Raw genomic sequence first — 18,157 nt, 5'->3', positions numbered from 1 at the left:
GTACAGACAGCTAGACACAGGCATGCTGCTGGCAGAGGTGAGGTAGGCAAGGGCAGATGGTGTGGTTGACTCACTCTGCTATGTGCCAGTCACCACTATAAATCATGTCGTAACAGACAGTACGATACAGATTGGAAGATCTAGCATATATCTAACTTAGTTGAGTGCATTTATATGTGTGTGTTTATGATGCTCTTAGAGAGGAGTAGATTATGTTAATTTGCAGGACACTCTGGCAGAGTATAGGTTCTTTAGTGGAAACATCATGTATTATGAACTGTTTAGGCATACACATATGGATAGCTCCCACTTCCAATATGAATACTGAAAACTGCATCTACTCAAAACCCTCATTGTTCTCCAAAACGGGGGCAAAAAGATCACTGATACAAACTTGGAAGGTATTACAGGGATCAATTAATGAAATAATAGGGGCCTCTCAAAATGATGAGATCTTGTTGTCTGGGCTCAGCAAATAAAAGCCATAGTGTCATTTTCTCACACTTACTCTGACTTATTTCGAAATTATTGGATTTATACTCCCTGCACCCACTGCTGGCTTTTCATTTAAGGACCATCTTTGAGGCACTTACAAGGAAAATAGAAGTCTGTATAATAAAATCCTAAGCTGAGATAAATAAGAAGTCCAGTTTAGCCCTGCTCACCTTGTGGATACAAAGTAACAAACTCATCTAATGCTCTTAAGCTCAGTCATTCCTTGATGCTTTTTTCTCCGCAGTGCTCTTCTTGACTTTCACACACGCACGCACGCACGCACGCACGCACGCACGCACACACACACACACACACACACACACACACACACACACACACACACACACACACACACACACACACACACACACACACACACACATTCCCCTGAATGTTAAAGATGCCAGTGAAACAAGTCTTATAATCATTGGCCACTGAGGAGCTCTTATGGAGCAGTTTGGGGATAAATACGTTGCCCGAGGGCATCTTGGTGGTTTTCGTGTTTCTCCTTCATTTTCCCTGTTCATATTTTCCAAGACTGTGTGATGATTTGAAGCAGTGAGCTTGCAGTCAAGCCTTCTTCTCCAACATCTAAGGGTAGGTACACACTAAAGGATTATTCGGCTGATTTACAGTAAACTGTATTTGACAATCTAGGCAATCGTAGGGAAAAACCCTAATCCAAAGCTTAGTCGGGGCTAATATTTGGCAATACAGAGCTGTAAGGTGTTCAGATTTGATTTTCAAGAGAGAATATTATAGAAAACAAGACATTTTTATGTGAATTGCACCATTTTAACAACTCCCCCAGTTGGATGTCAGACAAGATTGAGCAGTTCCAGCAGTGCTCACAGCTAATCACAGTAGTACGTTTTGAATACAGTACAAACAACATTTTCATTTACTTTCAGAGCTCAATCTGGAGCATTCAGTAGTCTAGCCTAGAATGAAAGAGGAAAATATAAAATTAGCAAAAAAAGCTGAGTAAATATTTAAATTTTATTTAAAAAAGGAAAATATTTGGGTAGGCCAGGTCAAAGAGAGATGCCTTGGCTATAATATGTTGGGGGCCAAAAAAGTACAAAAGAAAGTTCAATGAACATTACCACTGAAATCAGAAGGCAGATGAGACACAGATCAAGAACATGGTGTGATGGAGAGATGGGACTTTGACCATCAGCGACACCATCAGTAGTAAGGATTCCTGCATCCAGGGGATGGGATTCAGCCATGCCAGCATCCAAAGAAGCTGAGGCTACATCTGCATCTGTCGCCAAGTTGAAACACTGCTTCTGGCTGGTGTCTGAGAGAGAGGAAAGATAAACAGACAGCCACACACAGACACTTAGCCATGCTGAGCATGAGTCACATACACAGAGCGCACACATTCAGACATGTATACACTCATACAGATGGCAGCCAGAGAGTGAGTGTGAAGATGCACATACTTGGATGCAGCTCTCACTAGGTTCCCGAAAGCCATGTTTTGATGTCAGTGCTGTCTAGACTAGGATAGGAGATTATAGTGTATCCCTCCTGAGATAGATATTGTTAAGGTCGTTTGACAATGAGAATAAATCGGTCTTGTTTTTTTTTTTAGATTCATCTAATTGGGAGAACACTCTGTGCTACCTGCTTTTATACTGCCGTTGCTTTGTTTCGGGGCTATCCAAGCAGCCTTATTAAAAAAATGGATTACAGGTCAACTTCATTGGGGAGTGTGTTATCAATTAAAGTTGTGTCTGCATATTTTTAATTGGGGTATGTGCATGTATGTAATCAAAAATTCTAGTTTAGTGGCATCAAAATGCCCATGTTTAGCCAAATAAGAATATAAAGATATACCACATGAGTTAATGGTTGTATACAGTATGGGAATGTATCTTCGCTTATTCAATTGATAACTTGAGACCTTAAAACTCCCTAGCAACATCAGCAGCGTAAGGTTCATTCACAAATTACATCACCACTGTGGCCATAAGTTGTTTTTTAAAACCTCCAAATCCCCCATTGTCATTTACAGTTATCACTGCATATGAGTTGTATCTGTTTTGGAATGCAGTGAGTATTTTAACAAGCTGGGTGACAGTTTTATCCATGTTAATAAGAAGATTCAAATGACGTAATATGCCACCCTTTTGGCTCGGTTTTTCATCCGTACCAGCTTCCTGCATGAATGGATGCAATCATAGGGTCCTTGAAAATCATCAGTGAATGGTATCTTCTTCTAAGCTAATATCCATAAATGTTGCTAATGTGACTCCCTCTTGCTTTATGTAAATTATATAAATTATATTATGGCTTTGCTCATAACATGGAGCTGCACATTTTCATTCAGTAGGCATCAGTGCTGAGTGGAAAAGTCATGTAGAAATTTGAGTGTGTTTTTTGGACCTGCCTTCTTAAGTTATAACCCCTCCATCATTATGGTGGGTGGTGTAAGGATCAATCATGTTAGTTCACTGACTGTTGCCTCTAATACTCTAATGCTGCCTAGGCGTCTCCTTGCAATTTGTCAATTGCTTGCTCAGTGTACCTTGGCTTGTATCACAAATGCATCATCATTCATTACATCACAATCATATTTGGCTGTAAACAGAAAAGGACATTATGCCCACATAGGCCAGGACAGGTGGACTTCAACTTGTGTCTTTACTTAAATAATAATGACCTGAAAGTGAAAGCAAGGAGCAAAATAAATTGAGATAATGAAGAAGAGGTTAATGTGTCAAGATCTCATGCTCTTTTTTTCCACCAGCATTGCTTCCTGGAACCTTTCCAACGTCCTTCACATGGCCCCTGAAACCAGGGACCACTAGGTTACATTTTTCACTTTTTACATCTTTTGTTGACATTTCTCAGCATTCCCTCTCTCTTAAATTGTCTTTGTCCCTCTTTTTTGTATCAGGAAGGCTTTAGAGAGATCAGGTCGTTATTACCCCCGTTCTCTCACATCTATACAAACTATAGGCTCCTGTCCCTTTGAATCACCCCACTTATCAATGCTGTTTAGAAAAAAAGCAATCTTTTCTTGAAGGCTTCTCCCTGGTCCCTCACAAATCTTGCCTCTGAGGTTAACAGTGACTGCAGGATAGCCTTGCTGCTTTGATGTGCAAGAAGAGCAGCCGAGCCCCTAGTTCATATATAGCTTCTTGTCGCTTATGACATGATGCTCTACTGGCAGCCCAAGTCTGGACCCAGATATGCATAGTTGTAAAGCATGGGAGAGATATATTCACTACCTATGATAAACACCTGAACCATCCCCAATTTTTTACCTTTTTTAACTGGTTGCAATTTCAATTATATTAATGTTTTGAATTGAATAGATACCTTTTGGTAAAATGGAATAACCAGGAACAGCTGACCTGACCAGAAACCCTGAGACTAAAAAAGAATCCGCTCAGTGGGTGTTGTTTTCCATGCCTGTCAGTGCCAAACTAACACCTACAGTGCATCAACAGGCTCCAGTATATTGTTAACTTATTCTCGTGTCCTCACATAAGTACTCTGACATACACCAGGGTTGATGTTAGTGCTCAAATTAGCAGTTAATCACAAGAGGTTATCTGCTTGTAGGCACTTAAAGAAAACCCCCAGAAATAACACATTAGTTGCACATACCTCTCCCTTCTGTCCTTGAATGCCTCCCATTTCCATATAATAAGGACTTCCTTTTTCAGGAATGTGAGCCAAAATGTACCTGGTCAACTTTGTTACGTCCTGACAACCACTTAAACTCTACTACTGCTGAACCCCCCCCCCCCCCCCGGCTCCTCATGAAAAATGCAGCTATGTTCTGCTGTATACCATAGAAGCTGGGAAGTGTATAGATTCCTTAAATAACTTGAGAATGTTAGGCACTGCTTTTTTCAATGTGTTATGTTCTGACCCTTGACCTCTTGCACACACGCATTAATGGGAGACCCAGGGATATATATTTTTTAAAGGAATATTAATAATCATTGGAATTATTGAAATAATATGTAATGTTTGATTTGCAGAAAGATACATAAATGAAGGTTCTGCCTTGAAACTGTTCTAAGCAAAAGGGTAACTAAATAACAGGCCTGTGAAAATATGTATTTGCCAACTAATCAGATATAGCTTTTTGTGTTTTTTTTTTTTTTATTATTTTTTTAGCCAAGACAATAAATGCTGACCAAGCTGATCATGGAGCAAGGTTGACAGCTTATAAAGTTTCACCTGTAGTCCCATGTATACAATTCATAACCATTTCTTTTTTTTAAATATTTAGCTACATACATTACTAACTGCATTCTCTTAGAAGCTCTAAACACTCTGCCATCATACAGAGATGGCATCACTAAGGCAACTCATTCTTAACAATGGAAATCATGATAACAACACTCAACCTTACCCTGTAGAACACAGGGATGCTGCCAACCACTCCTTCTGGTCTCTGAAGAGAATCAAGCATTGTTCCACACACATTGTGCATTTGTCAATGCAGTAGGCCCACAGGGAATCAGGCACACACAACTGTGACTTGAGCCATACAGGGTCAGCAATCATGAACACACCAACAAACATGTACTTAATAAAGGTGGGTGGTACACCCAGGGCAGGTCCATTGAGAGGCCGTGATCATCTCGGCTCAAAACAATCAACCCATCCTTTCAGCAAAGTTGAAGGTGGGGACACTGTGACATCAAACAGTCCCCTGAATAGATAAAACAAAACCAAGAATAAGGGTGTGCAGTGAAGGCATAATCGAGTTTGGGGAGGTTTGTGCCAAGGGATCCCTGCCAAGGAATGTGGAACTGCAAAGACCAAGATGCAGTCATACAAACTGTCTGACTGAGATCCACTGAATAGAGCAGGCTAACAAATACCATTTTGGAGTGTGTTTAAATTGAAGGAAGAGTGTCCTGCTTGTGAGATACAAGCCAATTTGCTTTGCTAGGGGATTCCCAAAAACTCCGTGGCCATAGCTGATAAACACCTGCTGTAAGCTCACTGAGGCTGTGTGCTCAACATAGCACGTCGGTAAGTGTGCAGGACACAAGTGATGCAGGAAGTCGAGCCACATCGTCATTGGATGTTGTCTTATTTACAACATCCATCCTGTTTTTGTCACGAAAACTAACAGTAAGGATGAGGGTATTGCAGACACCATTGTTAATGCCAAGATCCAGGTCTTGTGGGTTAGCATAGAAGAAGTCTGAACATGGCTAGTGCCAGATGTACAGATGGGACAGACAGAGATTGATCACCTATTCCTACAAGGCCAGGAAGGCAAGAGAGGCACTGACTCATTGAGATGAAGCCTAGGTAAGAATGAGTTCATCCCGAATTGCAGTTAATCGTTTCAACAGGGTGTATTCAAGTGCTTGAAAAAAAGCAGATGCAAAGGTGAGATTTAATGGACATACACAGTCTACAAACATGTTAACTCATCCTGATTGGCAGGCAAATTCTCAGAGGATAATAATTAGGCTATACCCTGTTAGAGAGCACTGGATGTGTAAAACAAAACAAAAATTAAAGGAAATCCTGATCATCGGTGGCATTTGAATTTCTTAGCAAAATATTTACCTTTTTTCCCTCCCTGTCTCCTTACTCCTCATGTTGCGAGATATGGAGCAAAAGTGAAATGAAACACTGTAGGTGGTATGTCTGCCTGCCAATATGATTCAACCAAGTGACCAACACTATTAGAAAATCATGATACTCTCGAAACCCTATCTCTAAACAGTATTTACTTGTGTATTGTATGATTCACCGGAAGCTGCATCTATACAAACATATTAGTGTGCACATTTATATATAAATGGTTTTTATATATTTTATAAATAAAATGGTTTTATGGTTGCTTTAATGACTGCAATTTACTCACCAGTGATGTATAAATCAAAAAATAGATCAAAACAATTAATTAACTACAGTCGTTTTCATTATATACCTTTACTGGAGAAGGGAATGTCTGCATCAAATACCATGTATTGCTACTATTATGTCCCACATTTAGTTGCTCATTTTATTTGTTTTTCTGTTAATTTATTTTTTCCGTAACAGTTTATAAGAAAGGCCTAAGAAGTTTTGTGTACTGTGTTATACTTTATCTTTCAGACTAATCATTCCTACCCTAAGGGCCCGTGTTAAGTTTATTTTACAAGCTTCTTATCCTCTTCTGATTTCAGTCACATCCGTGATGGTTATGAGTGATCCACATCACTGTGCCTCACATAGGCCTCTAGATGGCACACCAAGGCAGAGACAGCATTCACAGAGAAGCAAGTTAGATAGGCAGTGCTGATGTATTATTGTGGGGCTCAGCATTCCTCTACAGCAATAGGTCAACCAGCTGTGATATGAAAGAAGATATTGAGGATTACGGATGATATTAAGAAATTTGATAAGAGCATTAAAATGGACAAATGTGAGAAAATCTCTTGAGGTAGCTTTAATACTTGCAATAGCCAAAAATAATCGACAAAGCAAAAAAGATTAGCGACTAAGTTGTGTAAATGATACTGAATTGACATTTAGAGCATGTCCTTTTAACCTGTGATCAGATTACAAAAACAACCCTCTGAGGATATTTTCAATTCAATTTTAATTCAATTTTATTTATAGTATGAAATCATAAGAGTTATCTCAAGACACTTTATAGATAGAGTAGGTCTAGACCACACTCTATAATTTACAAAGACCCAACAATAACAAAATAATTCCCCCAAGAGCAAGCATTTAGTGCGACAGTGGCGAGGAAAAACTCCCTTTTAGGGAGAAATCTTGGGTGGTGAGGAAAACTTCCTTTTAGGGAGAAATCTTGGGTGGTGAGGAAAACTTCCTTTTAGGGTGAAACCTCGGACAGACCCAGGCTTTGGTAGGCGGTGTCTGACGGTGCCGGTTGGAGGTGTGATGAACAGTGATAATAATAGTCACAATAAAGATAAGGGAACTATGACTAGAAATAGTAGTTGTAGTAGTTCATGGCGTAGCAGGGTGTTACAGGGTGTAGCAGGGCACTGCAGGGCAAAGCAGGACGTAGCAGGGTGTAGCAGGGCATAGCAGGACGCGGAGCAGGACCATGGCGACAGCTGCAACCATGATTTAGGTGCCACCCTAATCCAAGGAAAACTGCTGGGCGAAAAAACATAAGGACTCCGGGGAATAAGCTCCCCAGAGCTTAGTTAGTAACAAGCATTTCTGGGACATGGATGCACACAGATGGAAAGAGAGAGGAGAGAGGAGCTCAGTGTGTCAAAGGAAGTCCCCCGGCAGTCTAAAACTATAACAACATAATTAAGAGCTGGTGCATGGCAAACCTGAGCCAGTTCTATAAGGGTTGGTAGATTAATCTGACAACTATTAAGAGAAGCAGAGAAGAGAAGGGGTGCCGTGTCTGTAGCTATACACCCTCCCACGCTGGTCTAGGCGACTCCTCACTCCCTAACTGTAAGTGCCAATAATAAGGAACTCACTTTGTTACCTAAACATAATACAGCCAGGTAATCAACCTTGCCATTAAAACATCTACTTTAAGCCTGAATGAACACCTTATGACTGTATGGGATTAATTAGTGGCTTACCTACACTATAATGTCATACCATATCTGTAAGCTCTCTTTTCTGTCTATCTCACTGGGAGTTCCGAGAAGAACAAAAATAGAAGGGGCCAAAAATGTTATGAAATTTCTCTAATAAAAGGTTTAACCAAAAGTACCACTTATTGGCTGAATTCAGAATGCTTCTGGGTTCCATCCATCATTACATTTTTACAATCCCTCTATTGTCTCGTCAGCTGCCAATTTGCATGGCTTGTCCTTAAATCACTACAGTTTTGCTGAGGTAACACTTTTTTGTGAATGTGCTAATCAGTGTAGCACTGTGCTTCCCACAACTCTCACACGAATGTACACACTTAGCACTAATTAAAAACCTGTGAGTCTGCGTTGCTTCACCGCTCTATGATACCTGATTTTGTGGCATGGAAAACAACCGAGCGCAGGGCAGAGCTGGAGAATTCCTAGAATTGGAACGAATGAGATTGAATGTGAGAAGACACGGCAAAGAATGGGTAGAAAAGTCAAAGAGGAGAGGAAAGACAGATCACAATGTAGAGGAGTGGAAGAGGGATGCAGACAGCAGCAGAGGGTTACACAGCAATGATGTCATCTCATGCTGGCACTGTTGACTGAGATACAGATTAGCCATTTGATCTTTGCCCTTATTTTAGTTCCAATTGCCTCCCAGCTCACACAGCCAGCTTATTGGGATACATGACATGTGGATCTTCCTCTGTTTTACTCTCCTCTTCTGTCACATACATTTCTACTTTCATTATGTCCCCCGTTTCTTCCGTGATCAGCAGTATCCCCCACCTCTGTTTATGTACCAGCTCCATTATTGGTTGAGACCAAGAATGCCCCCCAATTCGTCGATAAGCCCTCATTCAAAGAGATTGAATTATATGGAGATAAACAGTGTCCTTGAGCATGGGTGCAGATAACAGATTGGAGTGACACAGCTGACTATCTTTGTTTTGTTAATTAAAGATGACCTCATCGCTAAAAATGGACGCTGTGCACCTCCTCGTCACGAGCCCGCCATCAGCAGATTGCAGATTGCAGGCAGGGGGCCAAGGGCTTTCTGCATTCCCTTTCCCGTTTTGCTTCCTTTCCTATTTTGCCTCTTCACACGCACATTTTTAGTCTCTCTCTCTTCGCCATAGGTCTAGACTTTCCTGGTTTCATTTTTTTTGTCTCTCTATCTCTCAGTAACAATTACACTCCCTGTGTCCCTTATGCAGATATGGACAAGTAATGTGAGTTCATGGAACCTCTAACTTACATTGATGGATTTGTGCTGGAATTGTAAGTAAGACAAGATGAGGATGCGGCCCCTCAGTGCCTTCCTTTTCATTCATCATAGTGTATGGCCAGGCATTGTGTCTCCATCAGTAATAAGGATAATGATGAGATCTTTGTTTGTAATGAAACATTGGCATAACTCATGGTGGTCTGGACTTGATCTTTGTTGAATTTCGGTGTTGGCTTAAAGTCGACAAGCAACAATTGCTTACCCTACACACTCCACAGAGCCAGCTGAAGCCATCAGAGCCCACCAGTCTTGTGGTACAGCAGGTGGAGGATGGCAGTGCACACCAACCAGTCAATGCAGTGCAGCATCACTGTAAGATACAAGCCAACAGCCTGTCATCACCCGCAGGTCTATTCTTAGTGCTAAGTACAGGCCCAGGGGGAGACATAGCCACAGTAAAGGGAACCAGGGGCAGTAAAAACAGACCACACTACGGGTCACATCAAAATGGTAGAGATGGACCCAGGAGGCCATTAGTCCATGACCAACCACCTGACAATTTCTTGCTATGCAGAAAAGGCAGGGCAGCCCATTATCAAACAGCACATCATTCAGCCCGTTTTCAAACAGCACGTCATTTAGCCAGTTGTCAAACCACGTCATTCTCAGGTTCTTGGAACCAGTGTGGCACAAAGTTCTGATGAACAGGCAGGGCATCGACCATGTTGCCACTAAATATCAACACTAGCAGCGGTAAGATAGGGCTGTTGATTGTTGTATTGTTCAATATATTTATATTTGATGAGAAAACATAACGCCATTGTGTGCATGATACAACTTTCAGTTTGACTATCGATGAAATCAATTTGACTGTGTTTATTATGTGACAAATATAATCAAAAAATGATTAATATTTGCAATTTGTGGTTATTGTTGTTCAGCTATGACATAATTTGGCCCCTATACCTGTAATATCATAAGTCCACAGAGCTGCAGAAATATAATAGTACTGTGAATGACAGCGAAATTAAATATCAAATTTGTCCTAATTTCCTGATGAAGGTCTGGCAGCGAAACATCACAAACAAATGTATTTTTGCAAGATAGACAGTGTGCGGAAGTTTGTTTGCATCTCATGGGATAATCAAAAAATGAATTAATCAGTTTTTGTTATTACATCTTCTGAATTTGTTTTACTGTGTTTTTATTCAGACCCATATGTTACATTAGCTTCAATTATCACCTCTTATCTTTGATTAAAACTGGATGAAAACTCAATTATTATGAGCTGGAGGGAAGTTGATTAATTCCAGATAACTGCAAGGCTCTGATGTAATACTCTTATTACTCTTGCAAATGAAGGTGTTATCAAGATGTAAGAGTTCCACCAAACTGTCCATTATATTACCTACTGCTCAACAACAGCATGCCATCTCATCAGTTTATACATTCAGTAAATGTTTTAGAGATACAGCTAATGGGTAGGTGTCGAGAAGCAGTGTTTATTCACTTTGGGAAAGCAACGTTGTGTCTGTAGAATGCATGTCTTAGTTAATGTAATTGTCATTGGTTCAAATAAAATTACACGCGGTTGCCAATTTGAGAAGAATTCAGTTACTTGATCATCATTACTTGATAACCCGGCCAGGGTTATGATTTTAATTCCCACTAGGGGTAATTGTAATGTATGTTTTCTATATATACTGTATTTGTTTACATTTCTCTCAAACTGATCCTCTGACTTTTTTTTTTGCCAACATGATGTTGACATTTTGGTTTTTAGTGAAATGCCTCAACAACTATGGAATAGGTTGCCATTAAATTTGGTACCAATATCCATGGGGCCCAGAGCATACATCTTAATGACTGTGTTGATCCCCTGACAGATATGGTGTACATTATACCTCCATCAGCATGTTAGCATTCCAGTTTTAGCATTAAGCCCAAAGCATAATTGTGCTGAAGTATAGCTTCACAAAGCCCCTAGCATGGCTATAGACTCTTGGTCTTTTACATGCTACTTCTGGATTACAGAATCAGAGAACAAGTAGAGAACTGTCTTGCTATGTTGTTATGCAGATGATATGCAGCTGTACCTTTCAGTCAAGAAGAAAAAGCCATTGTTCTGAGCAATGGTTAGGATATCAATATGTGCAAGAGCAGTATGATCTTGTAAATCTTGTCTCAAGACTTCACTTTATTTTGTTTGCATCCCTGTTGTTTTATTAGGGGTCCAAGCCCGAGTCTGTAAGAACGGGCAATAGCAAAGCTATGCCGTTCATACAGCAGGGCTGTAGAACCCTATTGTTTTTCTACTGATTTTTCCTCTTCATTATTATTCTTCTCCGCCTAAAACTCCGACTACAGCCGTACATGGTGGGGGGTTGCCGTTTTCAGGACTGGTCCCAAAACCATATATCCACGTGTTCCCTGGATCCAACTGAATCACGTGATATAGGCCACGCCCATTTCCGCCTAGACTTTTATGCGTGAAAAATCGCGATTTATCAAAAACCTACTTTTTCGATCTCCTCCTAGACCGTGCGACCGATCTGCACGAAACTTGGACCGTAGCATCTCCAGACCGACCTGACAAAAAGTTAATAAAAAGATTTTTTATAGGATAAAAATTGCGCATATTACGCACGAACAAATTTGTGTAGCTAACGATTAAAACACCAACTTTGCCATATCTCAGCCAAAATAAACGCTATCAATGCCAAACTTTAGATTCTTGTTTGACATGACCCTCTGGAGGTCCCCCACGTGTTTTACAAAAATTGGTCACTAGGGGGCGCTACAAGTACAAAAAGTTTATATCTCATGAACGGCTCATTCGATTTTTACAAAATTTGATGGGTACCATCTAGGGACACTCCTGAGGCCATGTCTAGAGTGGGGTACTGAGGGGTCAAAGTGGGCGTGGCCAATGGGACCCAAGTCTAGATTCACCACTTACACTAATGTGAACAACTTTAAATTTACAGGGTAGATAGACAATGGGTCATGGACCACACCTACCAAATATTACACTTGTGGACCACTAGGTGGCGCTATAATGTTTTTTTTTAACTCCCACATTACACATCGCACATTAGAAAACCATACATCCACGTGTTCCTTGAATCAAGCTGAATCACATGATATAGGCCACGCCCATTTTTGCTAAAATCTTTTTTGCAAAATCGCGCAATGCGCAAAACCAACTTTTTCAAACTCATCCTAGGCCGTGCGACGGATCAGCTCGAAACCTGGTAGGTAGCATCTCCAGATGGACCTGACCAAAAGTTACTCAAGGAATTTTGCTACGTTAAAGTATGCGCATTTGACGACCAAACAAATTTTCATAGCTAGCTACCACACACGTATCATATCATATCTCGGCCAAATTACAAGTTATCAGCAAGGAACTTGGGATCCTTGTTCAACATGCCACTATGATGCTCTGTACCAAATTTGGCGAAGATCGGCCTTTAGGGGGCGCTATAAGCAACGTTTATTTGTTTTGGCCAATAACTCAATGCATTTAAATGGGAAATTTGCATATGCTATATCTCTGCCACAGTAAAAGCAATCAACACGAAACTTGTGGTGCTCGTTCGGCATGCGGCTCTGAGGCGCTGTACCAAATTTGGCAAAGATCGGCCACTAGGGGGCGCTATAATCAACGTAGACCAGTTTTGGCCCTTTTACTCAATTTTAATGGGCTATTTGCAATGGAAATATACCACAGTCCTTGCAGCTCACACTTCTCAATATTTACTGATGTTTGCTTCTTACCGTTAGGTTTTGGTTTTTACTTTTGTGTGCTCCTTTGGTTTTTTACAATAAACAAACTTCTTAACCCACCTGACAAAGTTTCTACAACCTTCACAGTGGACAAATTCAACTCTTTTCTCTGACTTTTTCAATCCAAAATCAACACCATTCAAAGGCGGCGATACCGTGCAATTAAACATTGCAGTTGGTGCTAAGTGGAGCACCTGTCATAGCGTGATTGGTTATGTCGGTGGCATTGATGCTTAATTTCCCACGAAGCACCCACGGAGGAAAACATAAATCGGCGCCTATGACGCCATTTGCAACAACTTGACCACGTCCCCTGCTCCTTCAACAACCACACCTGCCTCCCCCCTCCACCTTCTCGGTCACTCTCATTTTTCTCTGCTGTACCCTGCGGTCAGGGGGGTTAAGAAGTTTGTTTATTGTACAGAATTCTTAAAGGTAGTCCGTATAAGCATGGAGGTGAACTGTTGACCGCTACGTTTGCAACGGCGACGTACCGCAGACGTCGCATCTTGCGTCTCTCGTCTCTCGATATTTATCGACGTTTGCCTCCCCGCCGCCAGGCTTCGGGTTCCGCTTTCGCGCGCTCCCCCAGGGCGTCGGGGGCGACTGGCGCAGGTGGCTTGGGCCCCGTCATAACTGCTTGCAGTTCTAGTTTGTTATTTATTTTTGATATTTATTAATTCATGTATATAACAACCAACAGGATAATTGCAACACATACTTATTACACAACACTTACTTTGTAATGGCACAAGGACAGTTCAAATTGAGTTTATGTCCGTATAACGGCAATGCAAAATGTACCTAATATGAACACATAATTCCATTCCAATCTATTTAAGCCATCTCTCTTAAATCATAAAATACAGTTTTCATAAATGAACTATGTATCTTTCCGCCAGCACAGTGCCTCAGCAGGGTTGTCCAAAGGGATGTCCTTCTACCTGATTAGAAAAACTTGGACAATTATGTGCAACTCAACCTGCTTGGAGAAATCTATTTCCCACAGTGCTTTGTTCCACCTCTAAATATCTGCTGGATGACGTTAATAAATCCCCATAACTCAATTGCAACCCCCCCCCCCGCCCACACTTTTTATTTTACCTTGAATTTCCTGCCATAGGTGGCATTATGTGACATTTGGTTCCATGTGAAAGTTCGTGTGTACCTGTTTAATGTGTGTGTGTGTGTGTGTGTGTGTGTGTGTGTGTGTGTGTGTGTGTGTGTGTGTGTGTGTGTGTTCTTGTTTAACTACATTCGTGGGGTCCAAAAACCGGGAATACAGTATACTTGTGGGGTCCGGACAGCTTTGTGGGGCCAAAATGCTGGACCCCACAAGTTTAAAGGGCTGTTTGAGGGTTAAGACTTGGTTTTAGGATTAGGGTTAGAATTAGGTTATGGTTAGGGTTAGGGTAAGGGTTAAGGTTAGGCATTTAGTTGTGATGGTTAAGGTTAGGGTAAGGGGCTAGGGAATGCATTATGTCAATGACAGGTCCCCACAAAGATAGTGAGACGCACTATGTGTGTGTGTGTGTGTGTGTGTGTGTGTGTGTGTGTGTGTGTGTGTGTGTGTGTGTGAGAGAGAGAGAGGAAGGGAGGAAGGTGACGTTGTGGAGGCTCAGTGTAGGGAGTGGAGGGTTGAGTGCTGACAGTTTAACAGAAGAGGCCCCTAGCAGGTTTGGCAGCCCACAGGAAATATAAAGCTTGTGATTTGTTTGTTAATATAAAGCTTGTGTTTTGTTTGTTTAAAAAGAGTCCACTGTGCAATTGCCTGGACTGATAATAGGTTGACATAGAGAAAGAGAGACAAAGTAAAACAGAGGGGAGAAAGAGGGTAGTTAGAGGACAAACAGAAATGTGATTTGAGAAAGAAAAGAAGAGGATGAACTGAATATATACACTCACCTTGAAGATTATTAGGAACACCTATTCAATTTTTCGTTAATGCAATTATCTAATCAACCAATCAATTGGAAGCTGCCTCAACGCATTTAGGGGTGTTGTCCAGGTCTAGACAATCTCCTGAACTCCAAACTGAATGTCAGAATGGGAAAGAAAGGTGATCTAAGCAACTTTGAGCGTGGCATGGTTGTTGGTGCCAGACGGGCTGGTTTGAATATTTTCCAATCTGCTCAGTTACTGGGATTTTCATGCACAACCATTTCTAGGGTTTACAAAGAATGGTCTGAAAAAGGAAAAACTTCCAGAATGCGGCAGTCCTGTGGGCGAAAACGCCTTTTTTGATGCTAGAGGTCAGAGGAGAATGGGCCGACTAATTCCAGCTGATAGAAGATCAACTCAACCAAGGTATGCAGCCAAGCATTTGTGAAGCCACAACACACACAACCTTGAGGTGGATGGGCTACACCAGCAGAAGACCCCACCGGGTACCACTCATCTCCACTAAAAATAGGAAAATGAGGCTACAATTTGCACAAGCTCACCAAAATCGGATTTCTGTTGAGACATTCAGATGGTAGAGTCAGAATTTGGCGTAGGCCTAAACAGAATGAGAACATGGATCCGTCATGCCTTGTTACCACTGGGCAGGCTGGTGGTGGTGGTGTAATGGTATGGGGAATGTTTTCTTGGCACACTTTAGGCTCCTTAGTACCAATTGGGCATTGTTTAAATGCCACAGCCTACCTGAGCATTGTTTCTGACCATGTCCATCTCTTTATGACCACCATGTACCCATCCTCTGATGGCTATTTCCAGCAGGATAATGCACCATGTCACAAAGCTCAACTAATTTCAAATTGGTTTCTTGAACATGACAATGAGTTCACTGTACTAAAATGGCCCCCACAGTCACCAGATATCAACCCAATAGAACATCTTTGGGATGTGGTGGAACAGGAGCTTCGTGCCCTGGATGTGCATCCCACAAATCTCCATCAACTGCAAGATGCTATCCTATCAATATGGACCAACATTTCTAAAGAATGCTTCTAGCACCTTGTTGAATCAATGCCACAAAGAATTAAGGCAGTTCTGAAGGCGAAAGGGGGTCAAACACGCTATTAGTAGGGTGTTCCTAATAATCTTCAAGGTGAGTGTATATTATAATTCATATAGAAAATGTTGTTTCTGATGCACCGAACTTTGCACAACTTGTGAACCCAAATAAATGTTAATTATTTACTTCCAAGACCTAATGTCAAATTAAACTTTTTTATTAAATGGAATACATTTTTGCTGGTATGATGCAAATATAATGCACAAAATAACAAAGTAAATTATAAAAACCAACTTAACATTTTGTAGTATAGTAATTTAATTATCCAGTGAACTAAAGTTTACAATTGTGCAAAAGGATAGGAAATTGTAACAAAAACAATAACACATTACCTGTTTGAAATGCACTGACAGCTATAATTTATACGTACATTAAAGAATAATTACATTACTGCATTCACTCACTGTACAGAAATGTATATAACATTCATACATCATTTATAAATCTAAGAACAGTCCTTCCAGAAAAATGTTTTTTTGTGATTGTTCAGGGGAAAAATCCTTGATAATGCGCACGTTTTCTTAAAAAATGCGATGGATACAATTTTATGTGATGAAATTGCGGGAACTTGCAAAAATTGCGGGAACTTGCAAAAATTGCGGGAACTTGCAAAAACTGCGGTTTCAGCATGGCTTCATCGCAGGGTTTGCAGCTTTACGATGATGTTCACATCGCGTAATTACGTCGCGTAATTACGTCACTTCATAACGTTTCCATGGCAACAGGGGAAAATGGCTACTCCTGTGTGAAGTAAACGCAACATTTTTCAACTTTCTGCTAAGATATATGTGACTTTTTTTGCAACGAAAATGCGGGGATTATGAAATCATGCAAGCCCCGCATATTTTGCGCGGAAATCTGCAATTTATGCGGCGAAAGTGTGCCGTATTTGAAAAAATGCGGCCCCCGCATAAATATGTGGACTTTGGCTGATTATGCATTGAATGATGCAATCGCATAAGCACATTTTTCTGGAGGGACTGTAAGAAGGTGCAAGAACAGTGCCTTGCTACAGTGTTTTTTCTTCAGCTACATTCCCTCACATTTCCTCTTTGAGCAGAAAAAAAGTCCTATGTGTGAACCCACTGACCCTAGGAATGTATACATACACATACACATACACATACACACACACACACACACACACACACACACACACACACACACACACACACACACACAGCTAATGGCTGAGGCAATTACACTGTGCCTGAATTCAGAGGCAAAATTGACATTAAATGTCAGTGATAACAGTATAGCAAGTCTGGCTTCCTTCCAACATCAGACGAAATGCCACCATGTACACACCTATCTCCACACCCTGCCACAAAAGGACAAACAAGGTGAACATGTATTGTATACATGTCCATTGTGTATGTGTGTGTTAGTTTATAATCCTACTCTTGTGTTTCAATAGTTCAACTTTCTGTTCACTCTTTGTTATTGCCCTTTCCCTTGTGTTTTCTTATGTGCCAGGGTTTATTGAGAGGGGTTTTCCTTGTCGTCTTTGATAATTTGGGTGAGTCTGGGTCAGGGACTGTTGCTGTTGTGCACCCGCATAGCCCTAGGAGACATTGTATATGATATTGGGTCCGTACAAATAAACTTGACTTGACTTGTTGGCAACTACATCATAGTTACGAGGACTGTTTGTATTTGAATCACAGTGGTTCTCTCTGTATGCTGTCTGTCAACCGGTCTTGTCATGTTCCCATGATTTGCTATTATTTGTTCCCCTTTCTGCTTACCAGAAAGGTCACCTGGCATTTACCATGAGGTTTAAATCGCCATGTAAGCTGGAGAACACGCAAAATGGCTTTTACCGTAATAGAATTTTGGGGGCCTTAATTTTTGCCAGCTGTGTGCTGTTTTGGCTTTGGTATTGACAGAAATGTTGACGGACCACAGGCCTACCCGTGAGGAACCCCTCAGAAGGGTAGAACCATTAATGCTGGTTCTGGGTGGTTTTTGATATCATATTCTAGAGTTAATGGATTTCATTTAGAGTATAATTACCTAATTCTAGATTGGTACGCAGCACTTAAAAGCTACCACCTTGGAGGC

The 18,157-nt window shown here is 41.0% G+C and overlaps 1 protein-coding gene across 1 annotated transcript in view; it reads left to right on the top strand.

Annotated features, from left to right (window-relative positions):
• Positions 1-18,157, top strand: part of LOC116054848 (astrotactin-2) — a 98,168-nt gene that overhangs the window by 58,153 nt on the left and 21,858 nt on the right. The window lies entirely within an intron of this gene.

The sequence above is a fragment of the Sander lucioperca genome, chromosome 14 (assembly GCF_008315115.2).
Source record: "Sander lucioperca isolate FBNREF2018 chromosome 14, SLUC_FBN_1.2, whole genome shotgun sequence".
NCBI lineage: Eukaryota > Metazoa > Chordata > Actinopteri > Perciformes > Percidae > Sander > Sander lucioperca.
This window is presented reverse-complemented; position numbering and strand designations above follow the sequence as displayed.